General features: G+C 44.7%; 1 protein-coding gene across 22 annotated transcripts in view; it reads right to left on the minus strand.

Annotated features, from left to right (window-relative positions):
• Positions 1–26580, minus strand: part of Anks1b (ankyrin repeat and sterile alpha motif domain containing 1B) — a 953532-nt gene that overhangs the window by 127921 nt on the left and 799031 nt on the right. For 2 of the 22 annotated variants that reach the window (XM_087901971.1, XM_087901969.1), the window contains exon 1: positions 13672–13750. The exons of 16 other annotated variants lie outside the window; for them this stretch is intronic. The gene's annotated coding sequence lies outside the window, so the exon portion shown is untranslated. Of the gene's footprint in view, positions 1–13341; positions 13567–13671; positions 13755–26580 lie in introns of those variants that run through there. 4 more of the 22 variants (XM_087901970.1, XM_087901966.1, XM_087901967.1 and 1 more) reach the window with 3 other exon arrangements.

Consider the following 26580-nt stretch of genomic DNA (forward strand, 5'->3'; position numbering starts at 1 on the left):
ATCCGAGAAGACACTCGCTTTTCCTCTGCTCTGCTCAAGGCTGTGGAAATTCAAAGTCGTCAATCATGGCGGGCGGCATTCACAGCTTCCCAGGCAGCAAGAGCTGGGCTTTATTGACTGTAGACACTTAATTAGTATTATTTAAATGAAAATTTCCATATTAAACTATTTTCTCCACAAGCTAGTGTTCTGGTGTGCTGACTTGTAATTGCAGGGTTATCTTGAGTTCACCCAACAGATGGTATGAACTTGTCTGTTTTTTTGCTTTTTTGTGTGTGTTTTGTTTTGTTTTGGTTTTTTGTTTTTTGTTTTTTGTTTTTCCTGGTTCCCCAGAACACATTCTTTCTGGTATCACTGAAAAACAGCATCTGAACAAATATTTTCTATCCTTTTTTTCTTATGTGATTGTCCCATGAGCAAAACCTTTTAAAGACTAACTTGGATGCTAACATCACATATGGTGATGTTTCTTACGTTAAAAAAAAGGGATGCTATCACAATATCTAATTAGCCCACGGATGATGGACTAATTTCAGACATGCTTCAAAAGGACAAAGGTCAACAGACCCTTTTACATGACAGCAGAAAACACTGTTTTGACCTTTTATGAAAAAAAAAAAAAACAAGAGAAAGCGCTTTAATCCAGCATGTAAATCCTATCCTGTATAAACATGAGCAGCGTACATGATGGGCAGAAAATAAATCTGAAGTATTTCACGTGGTTCCTTCCATCCACAATGAAACATTCATGTCAAGGAATCCGTGAGAGCCAAAGAAGTAATATTAAGGAGAAAACCCAGAACCAATGGGAGAGAGTTTTCCATGAGATCCAGACAAGTATTAAGGAGAAAACGCAGAGCCAGTGGCAGAGAGTTTTCCCTCATTTTTATAGAAACCCACTGATTGTCGTTGAAGTGGCAGATCTTCTCTTCAACGGGAACTTTAGTTAAAAGACCTCAAACATGACAGCACCACGGGTTATGTAACAGTGCTGTGTTGCTGCGTTGCTGCGATTTCAGCTCTGTACCAACGGGGGTGGGGGAGCCAATACGTTCTGTCAGTTCTTTAAAGAGCGACTTCGGAACCACCAGCAGCTTCCAGGTGTCAGCCAGTTTCTAGGCAATTATGATACTGGGAATGACAAGTGATATGCAAAATAGTACTGTGGTTTTTTTTTTGTTTTTGTTTTGTTTTGTTTTTTTTTTTTTTAAAAACAAACAACTTCCTGACACTTGAATAGGCAGCATGGCACACAACATCTCTCTCCTGAAGAGGGGCCATTCTGTCTGCTGTGCTTTTGATTATGGTCAGCCAGCTGGAAGGACGATCAAATCAACAATCTAGCTGTTGCTGCCGTGTAAGGCAAATGATCGTTCTTGGTGGCAAAGATTAATAATTGCTTTTCAGAGAATATGAGAGCGAGGCTAGCTGCGTGGATTACCGCACATGTACCTGTTAACTGCACGGTGAACACACGTGTGGTCTGTTGAACCGTTATCAGTATGGCGTGCTTTAATATTGGATATAAATAATTGTCACTGAGAGATCATCTGCTTCGTGTTCAGAAAAAGCTATAGAGATCTGCCTCGTTACCTAGCAACTGCCATACTGTGAAAAAAAAGTCCCCCCCCCCCACTTTTTCTCCCAGGTATAATGTTTATAAAACTGCTCATGAAGGTGTTAATTAAGCCAAAGTATATACCCTAGTGCTGATTATAAGAGGTTAGCTTCATCTATGGCTCATGCCTTAAAACAACAGGAGGCAATGAAAACCATTAATATTTAGATTTAGGATTTGAACTGGCTGCAAGCAGCAAGGTTCTGTTTTCTGTTCGACACTCACCGTCATGACTGATTTCTTATTCTCATTGTCTCATAGACAAAGGAACTCCAAGCACTAACAAGCGGATCTCTAGTGATATTTGCCTATGTAAAAATGCAATTTCAATGAGTTCATTTCAAGGGATCTCAAACCCTTATCTTGCATATAACAGCTTAATGTATTAAAATTATAACATTAAAAGGGATCTGGCTTCAGAGCTGATGTAAGTTCTGTTTCTCTTTTTCTGAAAAATCTGAATTCTAAGACTGTGCATAAAATTTTCTCCAAAAGAACACATGGGGTTAGTTACATGACTTCTGAGATCTGAAATACGCTCATAGCCAGTCTTGCAGTCTCAATCTGAGCCCCATGACTTCAGGTTTGGATACACCTGTGAGAAAAAGCTCTACAAGGGGGAGAAATTGCTTCGTGGGCAGGCAGTACTGTACTTGACCCCAAAATACCTTTGTGACATTCCATCTGTGTGGGCACAATGCGTGATGTTTCATTTACTTTCATTTACAGTGCACAGATACAACTTAAAACGGCTTTTCAAAGCCTGGTACTGCAGTGCACGCCTTTAATCCCAGCACTCAGGAGGCAGAGGCAGGTGGATCTCTGTGAGTTTGAAGCCAGCCTGCTCTATATGCTAAGTTTCAGGTTAGAAAGGGCTACCTAGTGAGACCCTGTCTCAGAGAAAACGCTCTTTAAAATATTGCATGGAAGTCGGGCGATGGCGCACACACCTTTAATCCCATCACTTGGGAGGCAGAGGCAGGCAGATCTCTGTGAGTTCGAGGCCAGTCTGGTCTACAGAGTGAGTGCCAGGACAGCTAGGCTTGTTTCACAGAGAAACCCTGTCTTGGAAAAAACAAACAAACAAAATACTGCATGGAATTGATATCAAAAAGCCTAATTAAAGAACTAAGTCAGAATAAGCATTGACTCTGTCACATACTTTCCACTGGTTTCTAAGTCTCTCTTATATTACTACCATGTTTATTTTTCTTAATTAGAAGTATTGTACTGAGTGTGGTAAATAAATCAGATTTATTGATAAGCAGGAGAATGAAAAGTCTTCAGAGTTGGGGTGTGGGTTTTGTGAGACAGGAGCAATGAACAAGCTCTGGTATTATTTTCTTGACGATAAACAGTCATGCATCCAACTTCTTACTTAAAAAGAAGAGAAACTTTTTTTTATGGTTGTAAAATTTCCCTTTCACCTTTATTTACTTATTTATTACTTCTTGATATGGGGTACACTGGGCTAAACCGAAACATGTTATGTAGCCCAGGCTGGTCTTGAACTTATGAACTCTGTTTCTACCTCTCATGTGAAGGGTCTACAGATACAGCTATACATACGTGTCATCTAAACAAGGAAGCTTTGTAACCTAGCTCATTTGGCTTCCAGCTCTGTAACCCATGGAAATACAGATATGGACAGAGCCACATGGCTGAGAGAAAGCAACAGCCAGTAGGTAGCTTGCCAAAAGCCACATCCACTGATAAACAACGGAGCTGGGAAGCCAGTCCTGATTTTCACTTCAATTTACAAAGTTCTGGGGTTTTCAGTTTGAGTGAAATTACTCAGTTAACATACAGAAGTCTAAATTTCATTTGCTCGAATGCATGCTGTACACAAAACTACAATAGCCATTTAAAACAACAATAACAACAACAACAAAATGGCATATGCTTTGTGCTCCGATGAGTACTTGCAAAGCTCCGATGAGTACTTGCAGATTACAGCGCAGTCATCCAAGTTACACATCTGTCCCAAAGCAACGGACAGTATCACAGAACACACCGCACAGATGTGCATCTACCAGAACAAAGGTACCAAACCCAGAGGGTTTCCAGACAAGGACTGGAATAGTTCCACAGTTACTCTCAAAGTGCTAGAAGAAAGGATGGCAGTTGGAAGGGCGTGCACAAAAGCTTGAAGAAGGATGTGTGTGATGCAGAGTCAGTGGTCCAGCATCTCCACTGTTTCCGATGGTGCCCTGTCATGGAATACTTGACCCTCACTCGGTCATACAGGTTCTCCTTCTATTTGCTTAAGTAAGTACCACCATTAAGGCCCTTTTAGCCTGCTTGGTGAGCACGTACAATTTAAGAGAAATTGTCTCAAATTTTTTAAAGCAGGAAGGAAAATTGGCTAATTCATACCAACCATTAGCCTGATTCATTTATATCAAAAGACTTCAGACATTTGCTGGATTAGGAATAGTTTACTCTTAAGGCCAAAAAGTCCACAAAAATAGATATTTTGAACAATGTAGCTTTCTCACGCAAGTCCCTGGCTTTGGAGTAATGTGTAACTAGCATTCTTGAACTTGCTGGCTCCAACTACTTGCTTGACATGATCACATTAATTCTAAGTCCTCAGGCTTAAAGGCTTAGCCGAGAAGGTCTGATTCTCTCCCACCAGTGTCCCAGTGCGCTGATCACCCTTTCTGTCGCTCAGCTGAAAGACCAAAGACCCATCCTGAACTCTGTTCTTTCCCTCGTCTTTCAGACCAGCCCAACAGCAAGACCTGCGAAGTCATCTCCGAAATGCATGACATCCTCGGCCTATTCCACAGAACCTTCTCTTTTAAATATCGATGGAAGGTAAGAAAACACAGCAAGCAGTAGAGGAAGGGGGGAGGTCGGGAGGTGGGGCTAGAGAAGGAGAGAGGGAGAGACAAGAGCCCTCCCCAGGAGCATAAACAAACACAATGGACACCCAAATCAGCAGTGAAGGATGAAGGCGGAAGGTTCTAGAGCAAGACGAAGCACAGAGCTGTTTTGTTCTTAACCCTGTTCGTCTTCCCTAGAGAGGTGAGTCAACAAGATTCTGACAATTTTCACTAATAACCCTAAATTTAGAGAAAAGCACATCCAGTGAATATCTTTATCCGTTTCTACTCTCTACCAAGGGGCGACCGTAAGCCAAAAGCATACTCAGTGAAACTGAAGACTTCAGGGCTGCCCTTCCTTTTGGGGAAATCCATGAAGTCCTGGGCTCAGGAACTTTCAATTAAGTATATATATAAAAAGGATATTCTGGTATCTCCTCCCCATACTCCCAATGCTGATAAGAGAGGCATTTAACAGAATCAAAGAGGAGCCCAGGGCAACTAACCAGGGCTGCCTACAGCTTGAGCTGAGTCATGGTTGCAATTTCTTTATACAGCAAAGTAGACAGACAAGAAATTATGTCTAAATGGGTTCCCCAAAAAAGGGGAGCAGGAGATTCAAGAAGCTGCTCCCACTATGTCTCAACCAAGCTGCCCAAGTGCCAGCAAGACAAAAAGAAACAGCAAGGCAGATGTGTGAGCATTTGGAAGAGAGGACGGACGGGGAGGCAGGAAGATGGATGGGAAGGAGGATGGAATGGCAGGAAAGGGAGGAGAGAGGGAAGGAAGGAAAGAAAATAGGCCGGAAGGGTGAAACATAGAGGAAATCCACTTAGAAGAACTGTACGCAGTCACAAGGAGGGAATTTCTGGCATAAACTTCCTTCCACAGAAGAATGCTTTCAATTAAAATAAAAACCACAACAAAAAATACAAAATAGAAAACCAGAACCTTAAAAACAGAAAAATGAGATGATGTGAACGAGGCGAAAAGGGCCATTACAGACCCAAGGATGCAAGTTAAGGAGCAAACAGCATGCTTGCAGAATCAATAAGCTACTTAAAAACATCGAGAAATAGGGCCGATGCTTCTGAAAATGGAGCTACCGACAGAAGAAAGGACTGAAATACCGTGAAAGGCGATGAGAATGGAAAAGGAGTCGGCAATGGAGGAGCAACCGATGAGAAAGAGCTACAAATACAGGAGAAGGATAATTATGTCCCCAAAGGAAGCACGAATATGGTTGGATTAAAACATATGTTCAAAGATACAACCACAGTAGCACCACGCTTAAGGAGCATGCTGTGGCGTAGATTATGACAGAACCTTAATTCTCTAGATACCCCAGCTATGCTCAGAGAACCTTCTGGATCTCAGCCAAAAAACTCAACCATTAACAAAGGGTAGCCTCATGTAGGCCAAGATTAAATGTTATCCAGCCAAAATGGCATAATGGCCACAAAATGACAAGGGGAAGAAAACGTGGCAGGAAATTATCACCCTCGGTCACGCTATGGTCAATGATGAATTACGGAGAGACATCCTCCGACTGTTAGGAAACAACAGACCTCGGGAAGGCAGTAGCCATGATTTTTCCTTGAAATTGGTACAAGAAACAGCTAATGATGAAGTTGAGGCAATATTGAGATGAGCCAAAGACCTCGGTTAGAAAAGGGGAGGGCATAGTCCTGAGTGAGAATGAGCCAGCCTCCTGGAAAGGTTTCTGCACTGGCTACCTTCCCTTTGGACCACATTTCTAGCTTCAATATCTGCTAGTTTCTTCACCGTTCTCCTCTCTCCTTTTCATGTCTGTACCGCTGTGGTCACGACAACAGGTCAGAAAGTAGCCGTCACAAACGTGTCTGATATAAATTAATTTAAACGAGCTTGCTACCCAGGAAGGGAGGTGGGCAGGATATTAAATCATTCAAAACAAATAATCTATGTAATACGTTTAAAGCTGGGGTGTTAAAAAATGTAATAATTTCAACCTGAAGTGTGTTTAATGTAAATCTAACAAAACTTAGTCAGTGAGGTCCTTAATCTACACAGGTGGTATGTGTGTGTGTGTGTGTAGGTCAGAGGTCAACGTTGGATGCATTTCCCCATTGGCCTCCATCTTACTTTTCTAGACAAGTTCTCTCACTGAACATAGGACTGGGGTAGGGCCAATCAACTCCAGGGATCAACTTTTCTCTACTGTGTCCTCTCATACTGGTAATACAGGCACTGCCTGCTGTGTCCTGATTTTCATGTGGGTGCTGGGGATTTGAACTCAGGTCCTCGGGCTTGCACGGCAGACATTCTATTCACAGATGTGTTTCCCCACAGCTTACTCGCTTTATAGTCTCTGGGAGAGACAACAGTGCATTCAAGCTCCCATCCCGGAAAACTGTAAAACATGCCCCATGTGCTTGAAGAGGCTCACAACCTGTATCACATTTCTATAAACTCTTAATCTACTCCTACCCAAGCCTCCTTTCAACACCATTTTTAACCATAAGGATAAACATTTCAGGAAACAATTCTTACAGTAAAGATAATCTTTACATAAAGTTCAATCAGTTTTGCTATGTCCATTTTTCTAAATACAAGAAACTAATTTTGATGCTTTTCATTTAAAAACAGGGCCTGTGGCATGACCCCCATTGTTACTATAAAGTGTATCGATCTATGTATTTATTTATAAATATGAAACTATGCATGGGGAAATGATATTAGTGCTAATGCTATAGATGTTTCTTTCCAGGTAGTAAAATTTGAGGATGTTAAAAAATATTTACTTATTTATTAATTATATGTAAGTGTGTGTGTGTGTGTGTGTGTGTGTGTGTGTGTGTGTGCAGCACATGTGTGTAGTACTCACAAAAGCCAGAAGGGGGCATTGTGTGTGGGAACTAAATTTAGGTCCTCTGGAAAGTAGCAAGAATTCTTCACTGTTAAGCCATCTCTCCAGCTCTTTAGGATAATTTTTAGAATGTTTTTTTGTTATGCAAATTTCCTGAATAGTTGAATATTGTCATATTCCAAATATTTCGAAGATAATGATTTTTCCTTAAAATGCCAATATACTATCATCTATTCGCAGAGAACGATTTTCTTCGTAGTACTTTCTTGTGTTTAAATTTTTTCAAACTTTGTTGGGTGGTGGTGGTGCACGCCTTTAATACCAGCACTCGGGAGGTGGAGGCTGGCAGATCTACGGAGTGAGTTCCAGGACAGGCTCCAAAGCTACAGAGTAACCTTGTCTCAGAAAAGAAAAAAAAAAATCAAACTGATATTCTGAGGTTTCCCACATTTCTTCTCTTTTTATTACCATCGACCCTAACCACCCACCCACTGCTGTTCCTCATCTGGACTGATTTCATGTGCTTCCACGTGGCGTCCCTGGGTCCACTCTTGCCCTGGCATGATCTGTTCCTCACACCACACCAGTGCAATCTTTTTGAAGGAAAAGCTATCAATGCCTCTGCCTTACATTCTCGACTTGCCGCATACTGTTTCTGCAATAAAGACCAGACTCTGCTGTGATCTGCAAGGCCAACCTGAGACGACCATGACCCAGCCGCACTGCACTGTACCCTGCAAGGACTTCACTGTGGACTATCCCCTCGGCCTCTATCCCCAGGTCTCCGCTAAGCAGGTGCTTCTCCAGGCTCTGGTAAGGGACTGTTTCTCACAGCCCAATCTCTGATCAGCTTTCTAAACATGGCACCCTTCCTCCACTACATCCCTCTGGAGCACTTTATCTCACTATTTGGCTTTCGGGGCACTTATCATCACCCGAATTTATCCTTTCTATCCATCTATTTATTTGCTTCTTTTTCATCGACCCTCCCCACTAAGCATTTGCTTAAAAACAAAAAATAAAAAACAGGGACCCTTGCCTTATGCATAATATTCCCTCTAGAAGAACAATGTCTAGAAGACAGCTCACATTCAGTAGCCGGTTCTCAACTGGATGCACACACAGGGGCTGTTTCTCAGCTTGAAGGGGAGGGCTGTACTGAGAGAGCCACCCTTTAAGATGGTGTATAGAATTCAGAATGCGCATTCTTTTAAAGAAGCCCCAGAACAAACAGTAACCACAGAACGTAGCCCACAAGTCTGACAGACCCATACTCTACCAGGCTCCAATTCTGCACGTCGGCAAGAAAATACTAGGGAAAAAAATTCAGCACGATGAGTCACACCTCAGAACAGAGCATCTCAAAGGAACATAGCAACTTGCACGAACAAATTATAACTATTGCTTATCCTTCACAGTGGTGAGGACTTTTGCAGATGTTCTTAAGGAGACTTTGGAACCTTTTTTTTTTTTTTTAACTGCGTGTAACTTTACTTTGACTTTTTCCTCACAGACTCACCCTCCGTCCCACCGCTGGTCCCAGTCACGTCTTGAGTCACTGCATGGGAAGGAAGGAGAGAAAGCCTCTGGACCTATAGGAGGCGGGCAAGTCCCAGGGAGAGGTGAGGGGATGTGCAATTTAAAAGCTACCTGACCTAAGGCTGCTGAGTGTGCAGGCAAGAAGCTAGCGAGGTGTGGTCAGAGGAAGACTGAAGAATTCTTCCGGCCACTGACTGGAAAATTCGGTCTTCCCAGACAAGCTGGCTCTTGACTGGAGTAGCTGTGAGTGGGTACAAGGAGTGAGAGTCGGCTTGTAAATAATGTTGAAACTTGGGAGGGACCCTGTATTTCTAATTTGAGGTTTTTGTCCCAAATTTGGGTTGGCATGAGCTTTTATGACTAATCTACCAGGATGGAGAAATAAATAGCATCATTCACATCAAAAGTACCAACCAACCACCCTCTGGGAGAAACTGGGTAGACAATGCTTAGCGGGTCCTCCCATTCTGGAAGCACTACCAGAGCGTAAAGAAAGAAAAAAAAAAACCAGTAAAATAATTTAGACATAAACAAATATACCAGCAGTTGAGAAACACCGCTCCCTGTCTACAGTTTTTTTTCTGGATAAATGAATAACGTGGATGGAGAGAACAATTTTTAAAATATAGTTACATGTTTATGATTTCAGTATTTTTATTTTATGTGCGTGAGTATTTTGCTACATGTACGAAAGTGTACCATGTGCATGACGTGCCCTTGGAGGCCAGAAGAGGGAGTCAAATCCCTCGAAACTGGAGATGGTTGTAAGCCACCATGTGGGTGCTGGGAAGCAAACCCAAGTTCTCTGAAAGAGCAGCGGATGCCCTTAACTGTCTCTCCAGTCCCTAGATAAATTTCATATTTCTAGAAAACAGCTATGATATGCTGTTGATTTCTAAAGCCACAGCACAAGCCGGCTGTCCATTGCAGCTGTGACTATATGCAAGCCCTTCTCAAGCCTGCCTCGAAACAGAGGACGTCATAGCATACAGCTATGAAAGAAATTATTCTAACAAATACGTTTTCAAATATTCCTGAGACCCAATTTTTCTATGGCCAATAAAAAAGACTTGGTTTTTAAATGGCTACAAAACCTCACCCCACCCAATGTTAATGGAGCGACAGGCATGGGATTCACCTAGAAGTATGTCCAAATTATGCTGGGAGAAACCAATAACTCCAGCATTTCCCCCAAGTCTCAGAGAAGCCTGAACGTGGCTCACTTGGGTATCTAGGAGACTATCAATGCAGTTTCTGATTTCCAAAGTGGGTTCTTGTAGTTCATCATCTGGGATCAGCAGCCCCAGCCTCCAACGGGAGGTATTACTAACACTCATTAAAAGAACAATTCTGTTAAAACTGTTATAAAGATCTTTAGCGACTGGGGAGATGAGAACACCCACTTCCGCTTCTTCTCCTTCACATTCTGCTTGGCTCCTGTCTGCAGCCCCTCCAGCTCTCACATGAGAAAGCTACCAGTAAACCAATGCTCAGGAAATATAAAAGTCGAGAGATCTGCCAGACAAAAGATTTTTTTTCTTGAGAACTAATTTCGGATTTTCATCTAAACGAGCCAATAGGCTCTCACAATTTTTAAAAGAAAAAGACATGACTCAGCTTAATCATATTTTGACATCTAAAAATAAGACAAAAAGAAAAAAAGAAAATTCTCCTGATTTCCTGAGGAGAAAGCAAAAGCCAGCTGATTAGGAGTAGCTTGTATCTCACAGGAGAATTAGAAGAAAGGTTAATTTTTCCATGAAAATTAGATCTACATAAAAATAGCTTTCTGGAACAATATGTTATTGACAGCTATGTGGGAGGGTGAATGCACGCTTGTAAATGTTCTTTCTCAAGCAGTTTATTAAATATTGACAATACCACACTTTGAAAACAGCCATTTTTCAGAAGTCAGATAGTAATACTGGAGTCAAGATATTACAGTGGAGGTGCACTTTCTCTCAGAGCAATGCGCGCGGAATGGTTCCTTTTCCAAAGTGTGCCTACTGACGCCCACCGCAATTAAATTCAACAGCAAACATTTATGCTTCGTTACTGTCCTCTGCCCGTGGAAGGAGACAAATGCCAGGTAGTCAGTGTTTCGTCTGTATTCTGTGCAAGAGTCTGTGCATTACTGGTGGCCTATGAAAGACCTGAGGCTTTGATTGTTGGTAGTGGCGCTGGTCCAGGCCACTGCCCATTCGCTGCTGTAAAAGCCAATGTGCAGGAAAAGAAAACACTTACGGAGAAACCAGCGTTATACTCGTGACCATTAATGATTTTAATCAGACAGATCTCCTATTTAATTTTGCTAATTGCTCAGGCCTCCCAGGACAGTTACTGGCATCATGGATCCTCCTACTCCGTACGCTGGCACCAACATCTGCTCCCAAATGAGGACATTAATAAACCCTACCTGGTGTTCCCGCGGCTTGTATCAGTGCCCAAAACACATCATTTCAATTTAATATTTTACTGAATGTGTCCGCCTTTCATAATGAGAAAGGATAAACATGATTCCAAATGAATGGGGCTCAAAATCAAGTACTCAATGAATGGTGTAACGAGAAGGGCTCAAGACTAGGCTGGGAAACACCTGTGAGCATCTACAGTCAGAGGGAGGCGTTGGCGATGCCTTTCCTGCGTACATACGTCTGCTACTTTTCCTCTATTAGAACACACAGAGGACTTTAAACAAGTGCCACTTTAAGGAAGGCAATTCCCCAGTGTTTCTCATCAAACATATCATCAGCAGTAAACAGGCAAGAGATGCTACCAGAAGTTGATAAACGTGTCCAAATTTGGTTAAACCTGCAGGCTTGGAGATCGTTAATAACTGACTGCTCAGAGATTATTTTGGATTGCTCACAAACGAGCACACTCATAGTCTTGGGGGGGGGGAATGTTACTCCATATGTCTTATTCAATATTGTACCATACTGTAGCTGTATTTTGAAACCGTCTTAATGTCAATTTTATCTGCATATAGAGGCCAATCGCCATACCGGCTCTGGTCTCCATTAGGAGAATGCAGCAGTCTGTAGCAAATCTATGGTCACTATTGTAATCAGGAAAAAAAAAAACAAAAACAAAAAACGTTGCTTCTAGTAAAAGCACAAAGGAACACCAAGCAAAGAAAACCATCGCAGTAAAATTACGTTTGGCACTTGGCAGGTGCAGGGCAAAGTTCAACTTCCAACAGGGATCTGATGGATCTACTCCTTTCCCCTACACGGTGAAGTTAGACTGGGTTTTGTTTCTTTTAAACTGTAAGGACCTTTCTGTACGACATCATTGCCCAGATCACCAGTGAGCAGGCATGGGACTGTAATTCCATTTGCAAGGCTTACTCCTTCCCCCCCCCCCCCCCATCTCAGCCCAAGAAGATAGCTGCCACCACACTGAGCAGTACTCAGGACCAGGACTGACAGACAGAAACCAACACTTCAGGAGAAAGCCCTGGCGGTGGCACAACGCCAGCACTAGTCACTGCAGCCCTATTTTGTCATGGAACCGTCAACACTGTGGACTCAAATAACCCAGACACTACTGGAATCTCATCGCACAACCTCATCTGCTGAGTACGAAGCTCAAGCTCGGGGAAGGAACCGCTGGGGTTTTTCCAATCACTTCTCTCTCCCATAAGACTGGGAACTTCACGGGGAAAACCTACCCTAATTAAAGACTCCTAGAGAGGAGAGCTCGGGTCCTTTGCTAACTCCGCGCTGCGTTTTACCCTGGACTCCAGCTTTCCATGCTGCCTAATAAACCCCACAGTCTGCCCTCCCAGAAGCAAGTGCCCACACAGCCTGTATTCCAACGAGCGTTTAGAATAGTTAAGGACCCCGAAGTTCATACGCTTCCAGTTCTGTGCACTTATGCCGAAATTTAAGTCTTCAGACTAACAGCTCAATGTTCAGAAAGGAAAAATAACTGCAGTGTGATAGCCCATCTGGCCAGTCGCTGGAAATACAAAGCTCTCGCTAGCCGACCATTTGTTTTAGGGACTCAACGTTTATAAACGGCTGATTTTCTTGGGGGAAGTAAATAAATAGATAAATAAACAGCGGTGCCAACATCCTTATAAAAACAAGCCCTTGCCGGGCTTTGGCAAGTTTCAGCCTGGAGTTAAGATACCCTGCAAGTTACAAGCACAGAATCTCACATTTCAGGTTTCAGTGGAAATGCTGACCTGACCTTCTCGAAAGCAGCAAACTGCAGTGTCCCCTGCTCTGTTGCTGCTCTCCAAGGCGTAGCTTGAAGGGTCCATGCCCACTTCCCTCTCCGACTGACCAATGTATGCCCCCACACGCGGAGAGACAGCAAGCTCAATGCCGTCCCTGCCGGCCGCTGTTCCGGCTACTCAGTACCGGAGACTCAAAACACACCTGACAATCGCATGGTTTGGCATGGATTTTTTTTTTTTCCCCAACACCGAAGACAAATGACCTTTGGAAAACACAGGCTCGTGAAAGTCAAACCATTCGGAAAGACACCCGGCACTTTACCTCTTCAAACTCCTCAGAACCCCAAGGTTGAGGAAAAGGAAATGGAGAATGAACCCAGCTCCGGGTAGTGATGGGCGGAAAAAAAACCCACCAATCACCAAAATGGGTTACGAAAAAGAAATCCCACACAGTAGAGACCGCTAGCCAAGGCTGCCACAAACGCCCCGCAAACCGTCTCTGCAGCCCTTCGAGTCTTTCCTGCCCGGACTTCCTCGGCTCCTGCCCCGGCTGCAGCCGCACTTCTCAGAGCCGCATCTCCGCCAACGGGGACCACGCACGGGGGGAAGAGACCGAACCCCGCGCCGTGCCGCGCGCGCGCGCTCCACTCACCCGAGCCGCGCCGCACCAGCGACGGCCGTGGGCTGGCCGGGATCCGGGATCCGCGAGGGCTGCCGGGGTTCCCGCCCCGAGGACGCGGACGTGCGCCTAACGCCTCTGCCGCCCCTAGCTGTCGTCTCTGAACATCTTTTGCTGCGGACCCCTCTGGTGAACGCGAGCGGCGGCGAGGGCCAGGAGGGAGCGCGCTGGCGAGGGTGGGAGAGGCGCTCCCCCCCGCAACTCTCCCCGCGCGCCCCCGCCCCCCCGCCGCGCGCCCTCGCTCGCACTCTGGTTTTTCGCGGCGCGCGCTAGCGCGGGTGGCAGCGCATCCTCACACCCCCCCCCCCCACTCCACCGCCCGGCGGCGTCTCCAGGCAGCGGGAGGCGCTCTCCATTGTTCTGCGGCCGCGGAGGGCGGGGGCAGTGGGAGGTGTCTGTCCGCACCGGGGCCACCCCTGGCTTACCTTTGAGTCCGCGCCGAGTGCGGGGCGCCTGGCCGCGGGGTGCCTAGCTGGACCGGCTGGCACGCGCTGGGGGTTGGGGGAGGCTCAGTGCTCCGGCTCGCCCGCGCTCCGCGCCCCTCGCATCCTCTGTTACTATGGATATCTCGCGCCTCCGCCGCCGCCCCCTCCTCGCGCTCGGAGAGACACCGCTGGGGCGGCAGCTCCACCGGCGCCCAGGTGACCAGCTCGGTTAGCGGCAGCAGGGGCGGCAAGAGCCACGGTCACTGCCGCTGTCACTGCCCTGGGGGAGAGGGGTAGGGAACCGGGTGGGCGAAGACGGGCTCTGCTCCTCCACCCCCACCCAACTCCGAGGCCACCCCAGGGTTTCCTCCCATTGACCAAGCCGCTTTGAGTTTGCGCCGCAGAAGCCACCCGCAGTGTAAAACTCAACTTGTGTGGACTGGAGCCATCCTGTGCGACTTGGATTCCTGCGGCACTCACAGGCGTACCATTGGCCCAGTAGACGAAAGGGTCTCAGTGAAGATTTGATAAGGCTCAAATAAACACCTCCACCCACCCACCCTGGTTTCCACCAAGCTGACAGTTGCACTACTACCAACAGTTGTGGAAATTTTACTTTGGCTAAGGCTTCTTTTCAAAATCACGCCAATTTTAAAGGAAGTACCGCTCTTAAAACAAGGCGTTTGTCCCATTTTGAAAAATCCTAGTATGTTTTCTTTAACGTGAATAAGTAGGAATAATTTTTGTCTTAGTCTGCACAATGTCATAAATATTCCATGAGCACATCTGCCCAACCGCACGTCTCCCTTCTCGGGTTTTTCCACGTTGAACCTGCAAGTGTTAAGGGGCCTATTTTGGTACCTACAAAGCCACAGATTCTCACAGAGAATAGTCGCGGTCTCAAAACACCTCAGGGTCTGTGTAAAGATTGAAACGAAATGTTTAAGAAATGGATAACATTATGACTCTCTAACAATGCGTGTGCAAGGCAATTCATCCCCCCCAACTTTACCTGTGAGCGTGTATTGCCTCTAAGCTAAGGCAGACAGAGGTTCTGGTCAGCTGCAAAAACCGAAATAGATACCTGAATCCTTTCTTGTAGGACGTAAAGTTTACTAAGCATCTTTTTTTCCCGGGTGTGGGGGGGGGGGCTGTGCGTTATCTCATTTCCTCCTCAGAACCCTGTGACTAAGTTTCATCTTTACTCTCTCTCTCTCTGCACATGAAAAAGTCTCAAAAGGGAGACACCACGAGAAAATCTTTCAGAAACGAGAAGCACTATTCACTTTTTGCCCACTTCCCTGTCCACTACCTGCTTTTGTGGGATTCACACAGTTCCTAGGGCTATTCTGCTAGCAAGAAGCAGGCCCAGGACTTAAAGCTGGGCCTACCTGACTTGTGAAGTATGAACATTTCATCGTATGAAATTTACATAAACATTCTCAACTACACCAGGAAAGAAATATACCCTGAAACACCACCTCCCCAACCCCACACACTGGGGGGTTGATAGATAGATAGATAGATAGATAGATAGATAGATAGATAGATAGATAGATAGATAGATCCTATACATGCAGGCAAGCCCTTTATGGCTTAGCTGCATGGCCAGACTGGAACCTTTTGTTTCTACATCTTTCTTACACAGGCAAAGAATCAGACTGAATGTTGTCTGTACACTAATGAGGGTGACCTGACCTTTTTTGGGAGGAGGAGGGCCATGTTTGAGGTAGTTCTTTTTGAGACTAGCAAGCTTTCCATGACTTTGAAGATGGGTCATATAGTTCACTACTTCATTCTAGAGCTCAGAGACCCGGTGTACTGAGGCAAAAGTGTCTTCTTGGTTTTACAGTTAAAAAAACACACGAGGAGTACTGTTTCCTGGAGTGTTGCTCTGTTGTGGATAGTGTTTTCAGGTTCCTGATGCAGAGTGATATAGAGATGTCTTCGGCTGGGAATGAACTGCAGGCTGTTAGACGGGATGTGAACTATTTCTTTCTCCTGCGTTGAGTGCTCTACACTCTGGAAACATTGGGGACCTCTAGGTCATTGCATGACTGCACCATCTCTAGACAGTGAATGGGAACTTAATTCCCTGTCAGCTTTTGTGCCAGCAGGTGGAAACAGCTCTAAAAGGCAGCCCGATGGGAAGGTTGCTGTCCATGGTGGCCATTAGCAAGTCCCATTCAGCTGAACTAGAGAATTCTCACCCTGATGCTAAACGTCTGGGAATAAACTTCAGCGTGGTACTAATGGAACCTTGGAAGAACCTCCAGGCGTGCAAACTAAAAGACAGAGGTATTGGGTGGGTGGGGGGAGGGCTGGAGATGGCTCAGCAGCTGAGAGTTGCTCTTGTGGAATACAGAGGTTTGTTTCCCAGCACACACACACACACACACACACCACAGTTTCACTATTCTCTTGATCAAACCCATCAATTATTCTCCTAGGAACCAATATTCTAATTACCTCCCTGACACACACACACACACACACACACACACACACACACACACACACGGTACCTCAAAGCTATATGAAACTCTACTTCCAAGGGACTTGATGCACACTTCCGGACTTAGGCAGGCATGCGGTGCACAGATGCACATTCAGACGAAGTACTCATGCGTATCAAAGGCAAACAAAATAAAAGAACAAATGTCAGCATCATTCCCCAGACTTGAGGGAACATGTGAAATAATCTACAGAGGAAAAGACGTTCTGCTGTGAACTCAAATATTCCAGGAAAGGCTCAAGATGTGAGACCTAGTTCCCAAAGCCTTTATCTTATAGACAAGGAACTTGTTCCCTAAAGGGGCTAAGTCACTTGACTAAGGGCCATCCTTACTGGAGGCAGGACAAAGTGACAGATCCTCGCTACTTGTCCAGACACCTGTCACAGTATTGTGGCCCTCCAGAAAACTCAGTGTCAGAATTCCTTTTCTTTTTCTTTTTGTAATTATTCTTTCTTCTGTTAAAAAGTTATTCAAGTTCTCATTTTAAATTTGGAGACTAGAAAGCCTCGTGTTTCTTATCTTTAAAATACTCTAGTCATATCTTGAAATTTGTGGGCAAATGGATGGATCTAGAAAATATCATATCGAGTGGGGTAACCCAGACCCAGAAAGACAAATATAATATGTACTCACTCATAAGTGGCTTTTAGACATAAAGAAAAACCATCCTACAGTCCACAACCCCAGAGAACCTAGACAACAAAGAGGACCCTAAGAGAGATATACATGGATCTAATGTACATGGGATGTAGAAAAAGACAAGATCTCCTGAGTAATTTGGGAGTGGGAATTACAGGAGAAGGTAGAAGGGGAGAGGGGAGGAAGGGAAGGTAGTGTAGAAAAATATATAACTCAATAAAAGCAATAAAAATAAAGTACACATATAAAAATAAATTTTAAAATAAAAATACTCTAGTCATTTTTTATTTTTTTTACAAAGGCTTTTTTTTTAAAAAATATTTATTTATTATGTACACAGTGTTCAGTCTCCATGTATGCCTGCAGGCCAGAAGAGGGCACCAGATCTCATTACAGATGGTTGTGAGCCACCATGTGGTTGCTGGGAATTGAACTCAGGACCTCTGGAAGAGCAGTCAGTGCTCTTAACCTCTGAGCCATCTCTCCAGCCCATACTCTAGTCATTTTAAATAATACAGTGTTTCTTGAAAAACGATACAATTTAGAAAGAAAAAAAAATCCCAACTCTTCATGACACCAACACTTAGCTCCAGAGAAAAGGGGAACACTTGTTTCAATCAAGAATGCAACCTTCTCAACATTAACTGATCATTTAAGGACCATCATCTTCTATGGGACAGAGGATGGACTGATGATCCTAAAAATGGCGGCGACTTTCCCGAGAAGCATGTCAAAGATTGAGACGAGGTGCCTTTGTAAACATTTGGATAAACAGTGTCTAATACCTTACCTGTTTGGTAGTGGCATACTACATGGTTTGGCTCCTAAATGTGGAATCATATCTGTGGATTCAAGTCATGGGTACACCACCTAAAAGTTCTGCGATCTTACACACTCCACCCAATGCTTCGGAGCCTCGCCATTCCAATTTGTAAGATGGATGTGACGATAATGGGAGCCACCTCTGAGAGTGGTGGTTAGGAGGTAAGGGAAGTAATTATGTGTAATGGTCTTTTTGGTGTAGTAACTTGGCTGGCTGAACGTTCCCAGGCATCCAGACACTAACATAGGCATTGCAGAGGTGTTTTGTAGATGTAATTAAAGTCCACTGACCCCAAGGAGATTGTCTTAAATGATCTGATTCAGGCAGAAAGCGAAAAGCAGAGTTGAGGGTTCCCTGAAGAAGAACGTAATGGTTGGAACCTGCTCCCAAGAGTTCAGCCCACGCATCCCGACAGACTTCAGACTCACCTGGGGAGCCCCCCAAAATAAGCTGATCCTTTCCAACACATCTCTTAGAACATGTATCCTACTGAATCGCTCCTCTGACTGAACCCTGACAGAGACACCATGCATGATAAATCAGCCACAATAGGGTTTGTAATATACCTGGGAAAGTTAGCTAAATTAAAAATTAAAAAAAAAATACTAAGCACCTCTTACAGTACTGAGATGGCTGCTTGATTTTACAAAAAGAGTTCTAAGGATCTGGAGAGATGGTTCAATGGTTAAGAGCCCTAGCTGCTCTTGTTGAGGACCTAGGCTGGATTCCCAGCATCCTAGCTCACAACCATCTGTAACTCCAGTTCCAGGTGGTCTCACGTCCTTTTCTGGCCTCTATGGGCACGGTATGCAGGTGGTGCACAGATGTGCAAGCTGACAAAACACCAATATACATAAAAGTAGATAAAACTTAAAAAGGAAAACCTTTGAATAGAATAGGGGCAATTACCTATTTGTGTGAATAACAATTACCCCAATCAGAAATGGGTTTAACGTTTTAGTAAAATTTCCAGGACATGGAAAAAGTGCCGGTAGTGTTGAGATCCCATCTGGAACTACATAGGGGGAGTTCTGCAAGTAGAGGGGCAGCGGGCGAGCTTCCTGACGGAGGAAGCTAATGAACACAAAGGCAGCTTCTCCTCTCCCAACACCACCTGAATACAAGGGGATTGGTTTCCATGAATCAAGTACGGAATTCTGTGAATTAACACAGACTCAGGCATGACTTAATCTTCAACCGACTGCGATTACGTGCCTAGGAGAATGGCTTCGAGGTCTTGTCGAAAGACATGCCCACCTGTAAGTACTGCAGTAAAAATATTTCTTATCTCAATGTTAGCTCATCCTTGTATTCTACATTTTTGTGTCTTGGGTTTTTTTTTTTGTCATTTGTTTTGAGCAATCTTAAAGAAGGGAACACGCTTTCAGAATACCATTGGAAAACATGCAGGGTACAAATGTAAATATTCAGAACGGCATCTGTCCTTCAGAATTATCATGGAAAGTTTGCAAAACAAGCCTGGAAATGCACCAGATAAGCAAACAAACATTTTTTAGTCATTTAATGGCATTCCTGTAGTCTCAGGAATGCCATTAAAAAGTGAGAAAGCCACGAGAAAACCTGCTCCGTTCAACCTTTTAGCAAAGCGCAAAGCCAAAGTGTCAGTTTTACAAGTGTATGTTTTCAACAGTGTGTGTGCACGCATGCGCTTTTCTGTGCATGAAGTACAGAGTGCTGTCCCAGGATTCTTAATACCTCATTAGTGATTTTTTTCAAAGATAGTGATTAAAAATACTTTTACTGGTTTATTCATGCCTATGATTCAAATGATGAGGTAGCTGTTCGGTGATGGGAAGTTAAATTACAGAAGGGCTCTAGGCTTGTGGAACACTTTCTTTGGATTATTACAGTTTATGGATTTCAGTTAACATGTAACCTTTCTTAGGAATAATGTTTTATTTCTTTTCCTCTGAATTGGCCAGGGAAGTACCTTTTTGCTGACATAGTGAGGTTTCTTCCATTAACATTGCATTTATCATTTTAAATTATGATATCAGTTATAAATATCATTATAAGAATGCATGGTGTATGGTGCCTTGCTTCTGTGGCCTTGTATTTATGTACAGCTCTTTTGATAAAAGGGCATTAAGAAATTTACTGAGCCGGGCGGTGGTGGTGCACGCCTTTAATCCCAGCACTCGGGAGGCAGAGGCAGGCGGATCTCTATGAGTTCAAGGCCAGCCTGGTCAACAAGACTAGTTCCAGGACAGGCTCCAAAGCTACAGAGGAAGCCGGTCCCGAAAAATAAACAAAATAAACAACAAAAAAGAAATTTACTGAGCAAGCGAGAGAAAGCTTAGGACATGACAAATTCTAGTTGCTACCTGACTAGAAACAAGGAGAAATCAGACAACATAAACCCGGGGCTCAGAAGAGAGATAAAATCTACTGTCACCCGATTCCTGGCAGCTGGAAGGCCTGGGAGTGGATTATCATCAGCCACAGTTACCTGTAGAATGAGGTCAGGAACAAATGTCCGAGGTCGGAACACTGGGCAGCGACCATGCTGTCCATCTTTTCTTGGGGGATAACCACCGAACTAGAGGAGGAAAGTTGTGGGAAATCCCACCCACAAATCTTTTCAACACTGTGGATACATTTTCAGCAGACAGATTTCCAGAACTACGCCACTGCAGAGATAAGCGTACAATCAATATGGATTTAGATTTCCGCACTGTGGAGTTTTACCTCCCAGTATATAGGAAGCAGGGCTTGGGATTTTGTAAGAAAAAGAAAAAGGAGATATGTTCTGATAGAGGGCACGGGACAGAAATAAGAGGACATGAAAGAGACACAAAGAGAAAGGGGGTGGGGAGAAACTGCCATGAGGGCGCAGTGGAATGAGGGGTTCAGGAGAGCCTGGCATTGGGAAAGAAAGGCTTTGGTGCTGAACAACCCTATGTGGTCCTTAGTGGTGCCTGCCCACCGCAGAAGCAGCGCTGTGCTTTCTTGAGTGTGAGGTTTGTTTAGGAGTAACGAGACAGACAAAGGCCTAGCCTGACTCCTGCTCTCAATAGATTTTTGTTATTTTTATTGCCCTATCATGCTTTCATTGTGATAATAATAAAAGGGAAATCCCTTTGTTTAGACGGCAATTTGAAGGCGATGTACAGACTAGCCGATTAACTGTAGTGTAGTTACAGATCTGACTGCCAAGCTGAGACGAGCCAGCCTGAGCAGAAGACTGAACACTTTTTCCTGAAGGCAAGCAGGCTTGGAATCCAGGGGGAATGGATGTAGACACCGAGGCCCATCTGCTGTAAATGTTCTGCCCCAGTCTCCTGAATTAAGACCTAGGGACTTTTTTTGGTTAACTACATCCAAGGCCAGAGCCACATGCGGCTTCACTGAGCCATAGCTAAGCCCTCTGCTGGCAATCATTGCTTACCACCAACCCCTGGGACTTAGTTTCAGCTGTAAAACACAGGTGGTAAGCACCTCACCTTTTAAATACCTTTAACAGACAAGGCAGCCGTGACCAACAGATGCAGCTACTTCCAGGGGCTAGCAACGAGACAAGATTTCTGGTAAACGCTTTCGCTAAGTGACCACCGTACACCCCAATCTCCCCAGGATGTCCCTCGTTAAATGGGTCAGACTACAAGGTCTGCTACTTGTTGGGAAAACACAGTTTAAGGCACAGCAGAGACCCATACTGGGAGTTCCCAAGGATGGAACACGATACGAAAAGGCCCTGCAGCCTTGGCTCTGTGTTCCTGGGCAGCTTGATTGTCTCTCTGTGAGCAATTGCTTACCCTTAATGCACCCTCAGCTTCTGCATCTATAAAATAATGGCGATCGGTCTTTAAGGGTGTTGCTTAAGGCTGAAATGAGCATGCCCCTGTGACACTCCAATACCACGCCGGCAGCACAAATTACCCATCCAGAGAATGAATTCATCCTGGTATTCCTTCATCAGCCTTCAGAATAGTGAAGCCCCTCTACCTTATCCCCAGAACTAACAGCCAAGCTCACCCACCCCCAGCACCTTCTCTCAGCTTATCACCTGAGTAAGTGAGAAGGTGTGCAAGCATCCTGGAACGTCTCTGCACTGAAGACCAGTAACAAAAATCTCAGGGTTTTTTTTCCTCCACTGGGATTTGGTAGGGGGATAAAGCAGTTTTAAAGATTTTTGGTGATTGTATATAATATCGTAATTATCTAGCAATGTATATTAAATATATTAAAATATGTTAGAAGGACAAAGGAAAGAAGAATTACAAAACAAACATAAATAGCAAATAGATCTGATGCCCGGAGTGGATCTCTGACACATTGCCAGGTGAGGGTTCCATCAGTTTTGCACAGTGGTTCATTTGGGGAGGGACAGGACAGGGACTCTTCTGGTCCCATTGAGAAAGAGGATCCCTCCTTCCACTGGGTATTCTGAGTTGATGGACATGGCATTGCCAGGATATTGTTGAGAACAATGTTGGAGTGTCTACCTTTGGGTGAAGCTGGTGCAGAATCCAGAAGAAACAAAGACACCAAGTGAGAGGCTAGGTGTGGTGGTGCAAGGCCATGATTCCAGAACTGGGGAAGACGAGGAGGGAGAATCACAAATTCCAGGCCTGAGATTCAATCTTAGAAACTAATCCATCACAAACACACACACAAAAGGAGAAGGGGGTGGGGAGCTGTAGAGATGGTTTGATCAGAAAAGTATGTTGTGGAATATTATTTGAAGATGTGTTACATTTGTTGATGCTGTGGAGCATTCGTTTAATGATGCAAAGATGTGTTGCATTCTTTTGTGTTGCATTGGTTTAACTCTGTGAGGCTGTGATATTTTGCCTGCCTAAAACACATGATTGGTCTAATAAAGAGCAGAGTAGCCAATAGCAAGGCAGAAAAAAAGAGTAGATGGGGCTGGAAGGAAGAGAGAATAAATAGGAGGAGGCAAAGAGAACATAGAAGATCAAGGAATGAGAAGATAAGGGGGAAGACATCAGGGGTCAACCACTCTGCCACACAACTAGCAGCAGAGGAAGAAAGGAAGAAAGAAAGAGAGAAAGAAAGGAAGAAAGAATAGAGAAAGATAAAAGCCCAGAGGCAAAAGGTAGGCAGCATAATTTAAGAAAGACCAAGAAAGGCTAAGAAAGACAAACATGGTATGTACACAATCAAACGTGGATATTTGACATTAAGCAAAGGACAACCAGCCTATAATCCATGACCCCAGAGAAGCTAGGTGAAAGGGAGAACCCTAAGAAAAACAGACATAGATTCCCCATGGGAAGGGGAAATAGACAAGAACTCCAGAGAAAATTGGGAGCACGGTGGGGGAGAAGAGGCGGGAGGAGCAATAATATGAGCAAAGGGGTCACGACCACGACGGGGATATCCATAGAAACCGCTGACTTAAGCGAGTGGGAGCTCGCTGACTCTGGACTGACAGCCGGGGACCTGCAGAGGACCAGACTAGATTTCTGAATATGGGTGACAGTTGTGTGGCTAGGCCATCTGTGGGACCACCAGCAGTGGGACCAGGATTTAGCTCTGGTGCTTGAACTGACTTTTTGGAACCCATTCCCTTTGGGTAGACACCTTGCTCAGCCTAGATGTAAGGGGGAGGGACTTGGTCCTGCCTCAAAGTGATGTGCTAAACTTGGTTGACTCCCCCCATGGGAAGCCTTACCTTCTCTGAAGAGTGGATGGAAGGTGGGGTGGATGGAAGGTGGAGAGAGCAGGAGGAGGGGAGGGAGAGGGAACTGGGACGGTACGTTAAAGGAGAAAAGATGTCTGAAAAATAAATTTTAAAAAATCTGGCTAAAAACAACCCAAGGTAGGGCCAGGCATTTATAAGAAAGATAAGCCTCTGTGTGTGTACTTATTTGGGAGATGGGTGATGGGCCCCCCAAAGAGCCAAGAACAAAGCATAAAGAAAAAAAATGCTTGCCCAAGCAAACATGAGGACTTTGATTCAGATGTCTAAAACCAATGTAAAAGTCAGGTGTGACAGTATGTACCTGCAGCCCCAGTACTGGGGAGCTAGACAGTGCTTGGGGGCTGCTGGCCAGCCAGTCTAGTTGAATCCATGAGCTTCAGATTCAGTGAGAAACACTCAAAATACAGCACAGTGAGTGATCGATGAAGGCATCCAGTTGGCATCTGTGGGTGAGCCCCACCCTCACCCCATATGGACGGAGAGACTAAAGGATTCCACTGAGAACTTTTGGGGCTCAGGGTGTGGCAATGCTGAGAACATCCAGACATTACCCCTTATAAGAACTTGAAACTTTCTCATCTTGCTTGAGCCATTTTTAGTAAGGTTTCTGGCACGGGAAGCGTCCTGCCTGAGTTGGAAGGAGACTTAAATACAAGTATGACAATCTTCTCTGGTTGCCAGGGAGTCTTCTCTTCAATTTCTAACAAAATATACAGCCAAAGCTTGGATTCTTCCAGCAACAGAGAGCTCATTACCAGTTGGAGAAACTTAGTATGTTTTTTTTTCTCTTTCTGGTTTTCACCACAACAAATTTGTATACTGAGTGAATGTTTCCTTACTAAAGTTACCACTTGTTACATATACACCAGAGGCCACATCCTGTGCTACAATATTACTCAGCTCTGGATCAGCTTACCAGTTCCACTACTGGGTAGATCTCGCCACAGCACGGCCGTCAACGACACCTGGCAATGCTGGCTCACCAGTGCAGAAAATGCCATGCAAAGAATCCTCCTCTTCCTTAGTAGTTCCTGAAGAATCCCTGTTCTCACCCTCCCTGAATGAAGCACTGTGGGTGAGTGGTGGAGCCCTCCCATTTGCCGGTGGATCATAGATCCACTCCGCGGTGAGCTTTTAAGGGAACATCAGGGGCAGAAGCAAGGACTATGGCTTTTTACCATCTCTTTATAAGGTGAGGATGGACTCGTGTAGATAGTAGTTCATACGAGTGACTGGATGGTGGGTATGGGCCAGAGGGGGAAGGGATGCATTCAGATGAACCCTAGAAATCGAGCCGCATGGAGTAGAAATGGCGAGAAGCAATGTGAGCAGGTAAAGAAGAATGTTCTGGCTACCCCAAGAAGTCTGCTAAGTTCAAAGTTAGGGTCAGTAATTCCAAGGTCACTTGATAGCTCTCTACACGCCATTAAGAATTGTACTGAATCTCATTCAATATGAGGAAACCATCAAGAACAGAATCGGATGCACAGCAGAAGAAATACTTGAAAGGGGCAGTTTTTGCAGAGACTTTCAGTCCCAGGCCACATCAGGATAGCACGTCAGGATAATGGTCAGCCCCACAGCTGTCTTCACGCGTTTACCTCCTTCCTGTACAGCAGGAAACAGAGGAAAGAGCAGAAAACTGAGCCTGAGAATGCAGCTCAGTTTTCTCCAAGCCATAGCTCCAGGATGCACAGGGAGGTGTGTACTGACTGAAGATGTTTCCGGTGTGGGAAGGAGGTACACAGGGAAGGAACATGCCTCTTGTGTACCTGACGTGTATCAGGCCCTTCAGATGCCTTGCTTCAGTAATTCTACAGAACCCTGCCATGATTTTACTACCGCCTCTCCCCCGATGAAGAAGTTGTGGGGGACCTGAGAACGTAGGCAGTCTTTCTAAGATCAAGCAGTATACTAATTATTTCCCCCGAATAGTCATTGGTAATGACAATCCCTCCTTGTCTACTGGGGAGTACATTCCAAACCCCAGTGGATGCCTGGAATCAAAGCTAATACCAGCCCCATACGAACTGTTTGCTCTTCTACATACGTGAATTTATTAATTGAGCACAGCAAGAGGTGAAAAACAATAACAGTAAAGTACACTGCAAGGAAAAGTTATTTAAAACTTACTTATTGCTTATTTACAGAATCTTCCACTTAATATATCTGGAACGCAGCTGACTGAAGGTAACTGAAACCACGAGAGAGGAGCTACTGTAGGAGATGTCTTTTCCCTTATTCACAACATACAAGTGTGCATCCCATCTTTGAAATAATCTGTGAAGTTGGAGTCTTAATATTGCTCCTATTATATAGGTGAGGAAATTGTGCCCTAACGATGCCACTGGCTCAAAGACACACTAGGTAAGCAGAACGAGAGAGAGAGAGAGAGAGAGAGAGAGAGAGAGCATGCACCAGTTCCCAGTGTCATGTGTTTTCCCATAACTCCTGCCTGGGGCAAAATGTTAAAAGCTGGTCTCTTCCCAAGCAAGGACAGTATTAGCTTGGCTGTAAAACATCCCTTCCCTCAAACACACCCCAGCCCGATGCTTGGTGATGGCTGGCATCACTCCTTCATTGTGTCACAGCCTAGAGACTACAGAGAAGAAAATAAAACACGGATCTATATCCCTGGAGATTCTAACTGTAGGTGGAGGGGATGATCCTCAAGGGACCCCAGCCCCTTGCTACTGAACCCCGGGGTGTGGTCTGCCCTTCAGGGTAGAATCTATTTAATCTCTTAGGTCTGCACACACAGACAGGGTCTCTGGAGAGAAAGAGCCTGGG

Source organism: Myodes glareolus, chromosome 26 (genome assembly GCF_982192425.1).
Source record: "Myodes glareolus chromosome 26, mMyoGla1.1, whole genome shotgun sequence".
In the NCBI taxonomy this organism is placed as follows: domain Eukaryota; kingdom Metazoa; phylum Chordata; class Mammalia; order Rodentia; family Cricetidae; genus Myodes; species Myodes glareolus.